This window comes from Theobroma umbraticum, unplaced genomic scaffold, assembly GCF_002168275.2.
Source record: "Theobroma umbraticum cultivar Fairchild unplaced genomic scaffold, ASM216827v3 scaffold_106.0, whole genome shotgun sequence".
NCBI classification, from domain to species: Eukaryota; Viridiplantae; Streptophyta; class Magnoliopsida; order Malvales; family Malvaceae; genus Theobroma; species Theobroma umbraticum.
Genome location: NW_018397276.1, coordinates 472,613 through 485,727, shown reverse-complemented (window position 1 = coordinate 485,727; position 13,115 = coordinate 472,613). Strand labels below are relative to the sequence as shown.

The window sequence follows — 13,115 nt, the reverse complement described above, 5'->3', positions numbered from 1 at the left end:
AAATGTGGGATACTTTAGATGGTGAATAAGTATGCAAGTGGTGTTTGTACATTGTAAGCTTATAGCATAACATGGAAAAGATTGTCCTAAGGTGGGACCATTTGAGTGATGATAAGTGTTAAAGGATGATATGAGTTGAAAATATTAAGTTTGGCCTAGTGTATATGATGAGCAAGGTGGAAGAACTCCTTGGAAAAGGGATTTCTAGCAACCACAGTGCTGCAACGGTGATTCTTCAACGCTGCAGCGCTGAAGCTGCCTCACATCCAGCAACCGTAATGTCGCAGCGTTGCAGTGCTAAAACTAGCTAGTGCAGCACTACGGTGTAGACTGCCTAGCACTGCAGCACTAAGGATATTTGTTTTTATTAGATTTATGACTAAGAATAAAGAATGATTGGCAATAATGGGGCATGCTGATGAATTTACAAGCCAAACTATGGCTATTGACTTTGATGTTGGGATTTCTTAATTGGAGTTTTAAACATTTTGAAGAATGTTTATGTGAATGAATGGAAAAGTTCTTTGTTACCATATATTGACATGTAAGCAAAAGAGAAATTGAAAGTTCTTGAGATGATTGTAATGAGATAAGCTATAGTGTGAAGTGTTAAGATAAACATCATGTTAATTAAAGTCAAATTCTAAGGAATAAAGGATACAAGAGATTAAGTTTTGTTAAAAGGCCAAGAAAAGAGGGAGTGACAAGTTAAAAGAATGTATGAAACATTGATATAGTAATGCCAATATCAAATGATGAAATTGTGAATGAAAGATTACTAGGTTGGTATAGCAAATGAGCTAACATAAAGCAATGTTATGAGGATTTGCAAATCTTAACTTCACATAGTTGAAAGGAAAAGGTTAGTAACAAGACAAGACCAATTACATGACATACTAGAAACTTATGAATATCAATTCAGGCATGAACAGATGAGTATGCATTTGAGTATCTTGGAGAATGAGTGCATGCTTTTGAAATGAATGTGCTTGCAAGGATAATGGACAAAAGAGTAACTAAGTGTTTGAAAAATGCACTAAAGTTTTGCAAAGGATATACCAAACTATATGTGGCAAGAATGATAATTGATGTTACTTATAAATATTTTATATGCACATTGATGTAATGTGGTATTTGGAACTTGTTAAGAAACCTAGAGGCTAAACCACGGGTTATGTGGTTGCTTGTTGTGAGACATAAATTATGATGGGTAATTACAAGGAGATATTCAAGAAGAATCTCGTTAGGAATCTTGTGAAAACAAGCATTATCTCCTACAGCATGCCACCAAAGCAATTTCATCACTTACTCACTTCCTAACAACAATTCCAACTCAATATATTTAATTAAACAAGCATATGGGTAGCACTTCAATCAATTAATCCTTAATCTAATTTCACATTTTTCATTCTCATCATTCAGAGTAATTTAACATGCAATCTATTTCTTTCAAATTTTGGAGGACCTTTGCTACCTTAAATAATTTAACAAAAAGGTTCAACCAATTGAGTTAAATAAAATGACTGAATTCATAACTTCTTACCTCTCAAATGAAACTCCTAGCTCCATAACTCCATTGCGGAGCCTTAACTCTCCAAAAGACCACTCCCCACAATCTCAGGTTGAAAGGAAAATGAACATGCAGCCAGCTTCTCCAAACTGAGTTTACTATTTGTTACACAATAAAAACAACGAGATTCAACCGTTTATTCTCAACTATAATAACTTAAAACTAAAGCTCTTACCTCCACCACGAATTTCCTAACTCCAAATCAATGCTAAAAAGCTCAAATCTCTTGGGACGAAGCTTTAAATGTACGAGGTTTTAAAGAAAAAGATGATAGATCCATATTCTTCAAAAATGGTAGAATGTCCAATGTTGGCCGGTTGCTTGTTTTTTTATTCCTTCATTCTTGTAAGTTTTTAGCTCTTATTTGATGTTATGAAGTTTAAATTCTTTATGGAGGATTTTGAGAAGCTCGGGCTTTCACTTGGAGAGGGAAAGGAGTTAAAAAATGTCTTGCAGAAGTATTTCCCTTCCTTAAAGTTAATACCAATGAAGTCAAGATAAGCATGTACCTTTAGCATGCAATGTGGCAGCTAATAAGGGCTGCCATTAATCCCTAAGAAAGCATGTAAAAATGCAACCTCTTTCAAGTAAATTGGTGGCCAATGAAGACTGCCGTTAATTCCTAGGTGGTTTAGATAAAATATTAAACTTTGCATGCAAATTCTCTTCTTTAGTCTTTGTTATTAACACCACCTTTTATGGTTGGCTTAAGCATGCATTAGTTTTCATTCTTTTCAAATCACATTACCATCCTTTCTTTGTTTACCATGGGCTATCTTTACCAAACCATGGTTTTCTTTCACTTAAATACTCTTTATTCTTTTCTCATAATCAACTATCGCATGGTGGGGTCCCACATATTTCTCACTAACTTCTTCCTTTTTTCATGCAATAATTTGCATGTAATAGTGAATTTCACATGCACATCTCATCATCCCACTTAATCTAACTTCCCTTGGTTTATTAATTTCCATTTAACTTCAAATAGTGTAATTGCACATAAGTCCTCTAACTTTTCTTTCTTTACAATGTGACCCTCCAATCTTTTCATCCTTCACAATTTGGTTATTCCAACACTTCTTATATTCCATTTTCCTCATATTTTCCTTCCTTTACATGTGTACAAATAAAATATAACATTTGCACCGTATCAAGGTGTAACCATAATATTTAAATATATACTTACCAGCTCTTACTCTAATTAATAAAGGCACATCGGCCCCACTAACATAATTTTTTTTCGAAATTCTTTTGTTCTTCTTCTCCCCCACTTAAATTAACCACATACTTCTTCTCCATAACTAATTTCGACAACAAATAAAATTTTAATATTTTACTATTATTTTATTAATAAAATATTATTTTAATACAAAATTCTCCACTTGTCCCCTCAAGACCCAAAATGTCTCATTTGTCCTGGTTCACTTCTTAATCACCATTTTAACTCAATAATTCATCCTTGATAAAAATATTATTATTTAATTACTATTTTCTCACGTGCGAAATATTTTATTCCAAACTATTTCTTTCACCCTTTATCACTCTTAAACACTTTAATTGGCCTCAATTGGTATCCGATAAGCTTTATTAGCCACCATATCAAAGTACGGGGCATTACATTTAGCTCATAGCGTATATGACTATCTCAACACATCCATCTCGTAGCATACATTTCATAACCTTATAAATCACATACATACTTAGCCCATAGTGTATATGACTATCTCAAAACATACATCTCATCGCATGCATTTCATAACCTCGTAAGTAACTCACATGCTCAGCCTATAGTGTATATGACTATCTCAACACATACATCTCATGGCATGCATGTTGCAATCTCATAAATGGAGCTCATGCATCCAACGTTCTTATCATGCTACATTGTATGTAACATGTGTATAATAGCATTCATACATTAACCATAGAAATATCTCGTACCCACACTTGCTTGAAGGCTATAGTAATCGAGTGGACAACAAACATAAAAAGGCTTATACCCCTTTGTTGAAAACTAACACATAGTAGCATATTTACATACATAGTAGATTCCTAAACAATTTGAAAATCATTGTGTAACTCATATCACAATTATTATGAAATCAAGTCATTTGAACATTTCCTTGAAAACTTCATAAAATCTTGTAGTTCAAATCCTGTAATAAACCATTTATGGAGGTAATTTTTCATCATGCTTAAACAACCATTTCCATAAGAATCATGATAACTTTACATAACTAAAATACTTGAAAAGGTATATTCACTCACCTAATTGGAGATTCAATTTCCTAGCTCCAATCACAACTCTGTTTTAGTGTAATCCATGGAGTTTTTAAGCGCTCCTATCATACAAAAATCATCACAATCATCTTCTAGAATAAAAATCTCGTAATAATAATTCTAGGTACTTTCAAAACTACTTACTTTTAGCTAAACTAATTTTCTAGCTAAAACCCATGCTTAGAAACCCATAAATCTTTCATCCTTACCATAGGTGAGCTTGGATGCTGAAGAAAATCATAAAACCTTTAAACTTCAATCACCAACAGAAAATCTGGGCAATAAAATAACTATTCAAGTTCTGGAAATCCAAGACCAAAAGATTTAAAAGTTAAAAATGTCACTTTTTTCCATAAAAACCCAAAACTAAGTTTTAGAATCATAAAAATTGAGTTTTTGGTTAAAAATGACTGGGAAGAGCTTAAGAGGAAGGCTTGATGAGTGTCAAGGTCAATGGAGGGTGTGGCTGCAATTGAGGGAAAAAGGTCGGTCAGGTATTTTAATTGAAAGTACCGACAGAATTATTGATGAAACATTTCATCGATAATTAAAAAATACTTATCGGCTAAATTTTCGTTGGAAAGTCAGTTGGTAATCTAATAAATTAACCCTAAACAATCACGAACCAAATTGCCATCGATGATTTAGTCACTTATTTGATTACTTTTTAGACCAACCATTTCGTTGGTAAAATGGTGGAGAAAATTGAATGAGGAAGGCTTCATTGATGAAAATAATTCATCGGTAACCTTCATGCCAACCCACCACATTTCACGTCGTTGTTTTCTAAATGAAATATCGATGGATTGTATTCTATTGATACATTTCATCAGAACTTATTGTAGCTTGGTTCTGTTACTAATTTTTTATGGATGTTATTGACAAACAAAATTTCATCGATAATGGTTTATTTTTTTGTAGTGAGAGTCCATTGACTAACCAACTGTTCTTTTTCAAGACTAGTTGACTCAAAATATGAGTATCTTTTTCCTTTCAGTATTTTTCCTCGTCTTAGCCTTTCTCTTCTATTTAATGTTTTGTTATAAGTTTTTTCAATTGGACAACACAACATTTAAAATTTGGTCCAGAAAAGAAAACCGTAATAGTAAGAGCATAAAATTTCATCTTAAATGTTTTGAGTTTGAATATTATAATGGAGGAGGTGAGATTTATCATGTCATAATGTTCAAGTATAAGAACTAGACCACTTGATGTGGATTGGAATTGTCTCTAATTTTTTCATCTAGGTGTGATTGACCACTTATTTGAATATATTCTTTAAAATGTTACTCTAAGCTGGAGTTAAGTTCATTTTTATAAATAGGTTTGTAAAATCCCTAAGAAAAATCCCTACCTCAGTTAATTTCTTGATGAGATTCCATGATCCAAATTATTTTAATATGCAAAAAAATGTTTTTCACTTTTCATTCTCTATTCTAATATTATTATTATTATTATTACTTTTATTATTGTTTGCTTTGATAGCTTGAAAATGATTAGAGTTTTGACATGACAAAAATGTTCAAAATATCTTGTTTAAGTGATCTTTGAGCTTTTGAGATCCTTGAATGCTTTTGATATGCATTAGTGTTTCTTTACCTCATTAACATTTGAAGTTGGTTTTAAGTTGTTTTGCGAAAGGAAAAATCTTTTATATACTTTGAATCTCAAGTTTAAGCAAGAGGAATTAACTGCTGGAAAAGGAAATGTCAATTCTTAAAGACACAAAAGCTACTAGATTAGAAGAATCGAGCACTCAAGCAGTGAAAGGTTGATTCTTGGCAACGAGAAGCATAAGAAAGAAACGCTGGACAACAAGAATTGACTTCTCAACCATCAAGTGATTGATTCTTTTGAAGTTACAAGACAAAAATTGGAAACTTGGAGAAGAAAAAAAGCTTCAAAAGTAAATAAAGATGGAAGCAAGTTGAAGAAGTTGAAAAAAAAATTTAAGCAGTAAAACCAAAATTTGAAATTTCAAAATAGCATTCAATGGGCATGAAAATCAACTTCTCAAAAAGTAGGTTCTAAGGCCAAACAACTTTGCAAACCCTTGAGTGTATCTAGCGGTCTACTCCTATAAAGTGTAATATGAAGTTAGACGTTGGCTTCATTGTATCTTTAAGGTTATTCGCATTATTCCCCTTTGCATTCCAAGTGGTGTGGGAGAAATAAGTCTTAGAGATAGCGTCTATTTAAAGGCTTGCCTTGACGTCAATTTTTCCATTTCTTAAATACCTTCAAAACCCTAATTGCACCAATAATTTTAAGACTTATTTTCGTGGTATTCAAAGTGGCTTCACTTAAAAAGATGGCTACCAGCTTTGTCAAGTTAGAGGACTTTGAAGGAGAAAACTTTATTCGATGGAAGAAAAAGATGCGTTCTCTCCTCATAACTCTTAAAGTTGTTTATGTTCTAGACACATCACTACCAAATGAAGAAGATGATATAAGAATCCATGGAAAGAACTCGTTTGAGGCAAAAGTGGGATAATGATGACTACATATGCATGGGACACATTCTTAATGGAATGTCGGATGCTTTTTTTGATGCGTACTAGAATGAAGCTAGTGCAAAACAACTTTAGGACAAATTAAAAGCAAAATACATGGCTAAAGATGCAAGCAGCAAAATATTCCTGGTTAGTCGTTTCAATAACTACAAAATGGTTGATAATTGTTCTGTTATGGAACAATTGCATGAGCTTGAACACATTCTTAATAGCTTTAAGCAATATGATCTTAAAATGTATGAAGCTATTGTGGTATCATCAATAATTGATAAGCTTCCCCCTTCATGGAGAGACACTAAGAAAGCTCTAAAACATAAAAAGGAAGATATGTCTCTCAAGGACTTTGGTAATCATCTTTGAATAGAAGAAGATTATCACAAACAAGAAGAAGTCAAGCAAGACGAAAATGAAAAGAATCTTGAGACTTCGAAGGTCCATGTGATGGAACACACACCATCAAACAAGCCAGTCTCACGCGACAAAAGAAAACATTCCGTGGGTGTAAATGACAAAAGTCATAAGATCAAAAGGAACAAAAAAGGGCCATGTTTCTATTGTACCAAACATGGATACTTTAAAGTGGAACGTAGACTTTTGAAAAATAAGACACAAGGTATGAATAGCAACAAATTTGTGGCTATGGTTTTTGAGGTCAATCTTCTCCAAAATGATGGAGCATGATGGATTGACACTGGTGCAACTAATCATGTGTGCAAAAACAAGGGTTGCTTAAAGACTTTGGAAGTAGCTAATGATGAAAATGTGCTATACATGGGAAATTCCTCCACTATACAAGTGAAAGGAAAAGGCACCATGGAACTTATGTTCACTTTTGGAAAGATACTTGTGATAAACAATGTATATTAGGTACCAGAAGTTAGTATGAATCTTGTGTCAAGTGGCTTGTTGAATAAGTATGGCTTCAAACTAGTATTTGAAGTAGATAAGTTCATCTTTACAAAAGGTGGACATTGCATGGGAAGTGGATATTTTTGTGAAAACATGTTCAAGCTCAATATCAATAAAAATATTACTAGTTGTACTTATATTGATGCCTCGTTTAATGTTCATGATAGTAAATCAATTCTATCTAGTTTATGGCATAATAGATTAAGTCATGTTCATTATAGAAGAATGCATGATATGGCCAAATTAGAATTAATTCCCAACATTGATGAAAATCATGATATGTGCAAGACATGCATGGTCACTAATATTATAAGCAGCTCATTTCCCAAGTTAGAAAGGAAATCCAAATTACTTGCATTAATACATTCTGATGTTTGTGACATGCATAGTACTCCTTCTATCAGTGGAAAGAAATACTTCGTAACATTTATAGATGACTTTCTAGATATTACTATGTTTACCTATTGCATACTAAAAATGAACCAATGGAGAAATTTAAAATTTGTAAAAAAGAAGTTGAATTGTATTGTGAATTATCTCTCAAATGTTTATGAAGTGATGAAGGAGGTGAATATTATGATCCCAAGTACTTTGAGTCTATTGGTATTGTTCATGAGATTACCGCTCCATACACACCAGAACAAATGGTGTAGCGGAACGTAAGAATCGAGTTCTTACAGAAATGGTCAATGCTTTGCTTTCTAATTCAGGTTTGGGAAAAGGATTTTAGGGCGAAGCCTTATTAACTGCTTGCCATATACTAAATAGAATCCCAAATAAAAGGAGCAAAACTACTCCTTATGAACTATGGAGAGGAAGAAAGCCAAACCTTAATTATTTAAGAGTTTAGGGATGTCGAGCCATAGTAAGAGTTTTGAAACCAAAGAAAAGGAAATTGGGTGAAAAAGGAATCGAATGTATATTCATAGGATATGCTGAACATAGAAAAGCATATCGTTTCATGGTGATAAAGCCTAATGATTCATATTCCGTTAATACGGTCATAGAATCAAGAGACTCTATCTTTGACGAAACAAGGTTTAGTTCAATTCCAAGATCTAAAGAATTAGTAACAAAAAGTGATAGCTTGTCAAACAACGAGAAAATGATTATGCTCCGGAGAAGTAAAAGAATTATGAAAGCAAAGACATTTGGATCTGATTTTCTCATCTACTTAGTAGAAGGTACAAGAGAAGAAACATGTGAATACTTACCTTGCTGCTTTAATGTAGAAGGTGAAGGTGATCCTCAAACTTATGATGAGGCAATGAAGTCTTGAGATGCTTCATTTTGGAGAGAAGCAATACAAGATGAAATGGACTCAATAATGGGAAACAAAACATGGAAATTGGTAGACCTTCCACCAGGTTCCAAGCCAATAGGCTGTAAGTGGATTTTCGAAAAGAAAATAAAAGTTGATGGAATCGTAGAAAAGTTTAAAGCGAGACTAGTGGCAAAATGCTTTAAACAAAAGGAAGGTGTTGATTATTTTGATACATATGCACAGGTAGCAAGAATAACTACAATTATAGTGCTTATAGCACTTGCATCTATACATAAGATGGTAATTCACCAAATGGATGTTAAAACAGCATTCTTAAATGGTGAATTAGATGAAGAGGTGTATATAGAACAACCTGAAGGGTTTGTCATTCCTGGGCAAGAAAGGAAAGTATGTAAGCTTGTAAATTCCTTGTATGGATTAAAACAAGCACCTAAACAATGGTATCAAAAGCTTGATGAAGTTATGCTAGCTAATGTCTACAAAATCAATCAATCTAATAAATGTGTCTATAGTAAGTTCCAAAATGGAAAGGGTGTCATCATTTGTTTATATGTAGATGACATGTTAATCTTTGATACAGATTTGGAACAAGTGCAAGCCACAAAAAAGTTCTTGTCAAAGAATTTTGACATGAAAGATATGGGCATGGCGGATGTTATTCTTGGTATAAGAATAATGAAAGACAATAATGGCCTAACATTGTCTCAATCTCATTACATCGAAAATATTGTAATAAAGTATGGTAAGGCAGATAGTATGCCAATAACTATGCCTTATGATTCTAATCTAAAGCTAATACCCAACAAAGACAAGCCAAAAGTACCAAATGAATATACAAAGGTGATTGGATGCCCTATGTATGCCATGGTTTGTACAGGGCCAGATATTGCTTTTGCAGTCGGGATGCTAAGTCGATTTACAAGTAATCTAAGTAAAAAACACTAGCATGTTGTTCATAGAGTTCTAAGGTACTGAAAGAGTACAAAGAATTATTGCATTTGTTACTCAGGTTTTCTTTTAGTTTTACAAGGGTATACAGATGCTAGTTGGAACTGAAATATAACAAATCATACATCTATGACTAGTTGGGTTTTTACAATTGGTGGGGGTGTTGTTTCTTGGGGTTCTAAGAAACAATCTTGTCAAGCAGACTCCACCATGGCGGCTGAATTTATAGCTTTAGCATCTGCCACCCGAGAAGCTGAATGGTTGAGAGATTTACTTTATGAAATTTAGTTATGGCCTAAACCAATGGCACCAATCTTGATACATTGTGACAATGAAGCAACTGTATCAAAAACATATAATCAAGCTTACAATGGAAAGAGTCGATATATTGGACTTCGACATAGCATTGTAAGACAAAGAATTATTGATTGTATAATCACTATAAGTTATGTGAGGTCTGGTGAAAACTTAGCGGATCCATTTACCAAAGGTTTGAAAAAGGACATGGTAATAAAGACCTCAAGGATGGGTTTCAAGCTTATCAATTAAATCTCTAATGGTGGGAGCTCACCTCGAAGCTTGTGGCAGACCTACAAGTCTCGAGTATGAACCATTCTACCACATGGATGATTGCAAGCACTAATTTATATTTTCCATCCTAAGGTGTATAGTGCCTAGTTCTCGTAATGTGTAAAGCAAGGTTGAACAAAAGTTCTTAATAGACCCATAACATGTATATGTTGATGTACTATAATTATAGGGCACTTCTGATGGAGGCTACCTATATGAGTGGAAGTGTGGCCGCTTCTAGGAGTTAAAGGCTTGACTCTGACAGCACTCATTAATGGATGCAAAACACAAAGCCATAAAACGTGTTGGCAAAACTAGATACAAAGTGAGCAAGGAAGCTTGTGTGTGTTTAGTGGCCCGACTAGTCAAATGAAGAATTGATGGTTCAATGCTTGGTCAACCACTCAATTTAGACTAGAACCAAACACTCTCTAAGTGAAGGTTCAAATCTGCGGGATACCTTCATTTATGCAGAAGTTTCCCAAAGTTCTTGGTGTTTGGAAATTTTGAAAACAGTTAGGGATTGTTGGTGTATTTTCAAAATCAAAAGTTATTTCACATGATGAAAAGCTATCTTAGTACAAGAGTTATGTCACATAAAGTGACATAGTGTGTCTATTGGATTATAGATAGGTTTTCATGTGAATGGTTATGTCTCTTCGTAAAATGATATCCAAAAGTTATGAGACATATTAAAAAGACACCACAGCTCAAAATTTAGTTATGAAAAGTTATTGTTTCAAATTATAACTCAAAGGTTATAATTTATGGAATGAATAGTTATATTTTCATAAGATGATTATTGAAACAATAACTATATCTAAAAGTTGTGTTTGACAAAATGAAATGATGCCTTTTAGACAAAATGGTGCCTTAATGAAAGGGTTGTGTCCTTGAAGAGGAGACACTTACAAGCCTATATAAAGGGCTTGTTGTCAACCATTTTGACATAACAACAAAGACATCAAAATTGAAAGCAAACATAAAAGCAAGGGCAGAAATATTGAGAGCAAGAAAAGTGTTGTGTTCGAATAACAAAAGCACTCAAGTTCCCATCAACTACAAGAGATTTCAAATTTCTTATAGTCTACTTGCTGTAGAAAGTAGGTTCTAAGGCCAACCAACATTGCAAACCCTCAGGTGTATCTAGTGATCTAGTCTTGTAAAGTACAATACGAAGTTAGATGTTGGCTTCATTGTATCCTTAAGGTTATTCACATTATTCCCTTTTGTAGACCAAGTGGTGGGGGCAAAATAAGTCTTAGAGATAGCGTCAATTTAAAGGCTCACCTTGATGTCAATTTTGCCATTTCTTGAATACCTTCAAAACCCCATTTGCTCCAATAGGATCAACTATGGACCTTTTATAGTTGATCTTGTGAAGGAAAATCAAGCAAACATGGACATTGTGGTCTAAGATCAACTATAGACCTTCTATAATTGATCTTCTGAAAGGGAAATGGGTAGAATATCAAACCTAATGGTCTAGGATCAACTATAGAAACTTGAAAAAAGAAAGCTCCATTCAATCTTAGAGCAATGCAAGTTGATTCTATGGTGATAAATCATACAGGTATGGCTCAATCTGTTTCCTATACATGCTATCGTATTTTAAGCATAACTCCCACTACAGAAGTCCAATTGACATCATTCTTAAACCATTGAAAAGCTAAGAAAAATAGATACAAGTTTTATGTTTGCTACATCACCCAGTTCACATCAGATTTGGGTCAAAATCACATTGAAAAATGCTAGATTGTTGTAGGTTTTGAAAAGAAATAGCCATTGTCGATCCTATAACTCCTATAGTCGACCTTGAGTGAGTGGAAGTGGATAACACCAAGCCAAACTTTAAAAATACAAGCTTCTTAAAAGAAAATCGAGTAAAGAACTTCCATAGTTGACTACAAGTGATCATTAGATACAAAATTCAAAAAGAAAATGGCTAGTGTCTTATTCTAATCACCTCTAATGGCTCTAAAACTCTTTCAACTATAAAGAGGACCATTATGAAGCATTTAAAGTTGAGAGAAAAGAAAGAAACACGGTCAAACTCTTGAAGATCAAAGTCTTAATAGAAAATGAGAAAAACCAAGACTTTTTGAGCTAAAATTTCTTTGTGATTTGACTTCTATCCTAAGAGCCTATCCTTTTATGCAATGTTAGGCATTCTTCCTCCATTGTACTAAACTAGCAAAATCAACCTTCTAGAGGCACACTTGTTATTCCTTGTAAAGGTTTTAACTTAGCTTTGAAATGTTAGTGTATGGGTTTGTTGTGATCCCATTGAAACCATGGGTTTGTGGTGAACCCAGAAAAAGCATTGCTTTTTGGTGAACCCGAAACACCATGGGTTTCTGGTGAGCCTGAAAAATCCATGAGTTTGTGGAGAACTTGTCAAAAACATGGGTTATTGCTTGATCTTGGAAATAGCCATTGTAATGGTTATCGCTTCCCATTAGAAAGCAAGAATCCTTTTTGGTGGATTGGAAATTCCTTGGTGAACCAACGGAGCGGATGTAGGCACTTGAAAAGTCGAACCACTATATATCTTGGCGCCTTGATTAATTTATGTGCTTTATGCTTTATTGTTCAAATTCTTTTTAAAAAAACTATTTACCTTGATTTTAACACAAGTAGGAAATCCACTTTGAAAAAGGTTTGATTTTTATATAATGTCTTAATTTTATCATTGTCTTGTTTTGCTATACTTCATTTCCAGAAAACTCATTTCATAAAGTACTTGATTTGATTTATATTCTTAACATATTATTTTTTATCCTTTATTAACTCCTTCTTTATCATCATTACACTTTTACTCCTAAAAATATTTTTCTTCGATTACAGTTATTTGATTTGTACTTGAAAAACATTTAGAGCATTTCAAAATAATCATTTGCTTGTATTTGATTAAGTAGTTTTGTAAAGGATTTATATATGCATCATAACTCTCTTTGAAACTTTTTTTGCATTCTTTGAAAACAACTCTATCGATAAAGGGTTGACTACAATGTTTTAAAATTACTTTAAAATCAAGTTC

General features: G+C 33.3%; 1 long non-coding RNA gene across 1 annotated transcript in view; it reads right to left on the bottom strand.

The window, feature by feature from the left end:
• The window catches only part of LOC110427596 (uncharacterized), a 43,852-nt gene that overhangs the window by 5,159 nt on the left and 25,578 nt on the right, over window positions 1–13,115 (bottom strand). Inside the window, exons 3-4 of the long non-coding RNA XR_002446296.1 lie at window positions 3,839–3,912; window positions 1,544–1,668 (exon numbers count right to left, since the gene is read on the bottom strand). This is a non-coding gene — a long non-coding RNA (uncharacterized LOC110427596). The remainder of the gene's footprint in view (window positions 1–1,543; window positions 1,669–3,838; window positions 3,913–13,115) is intronic.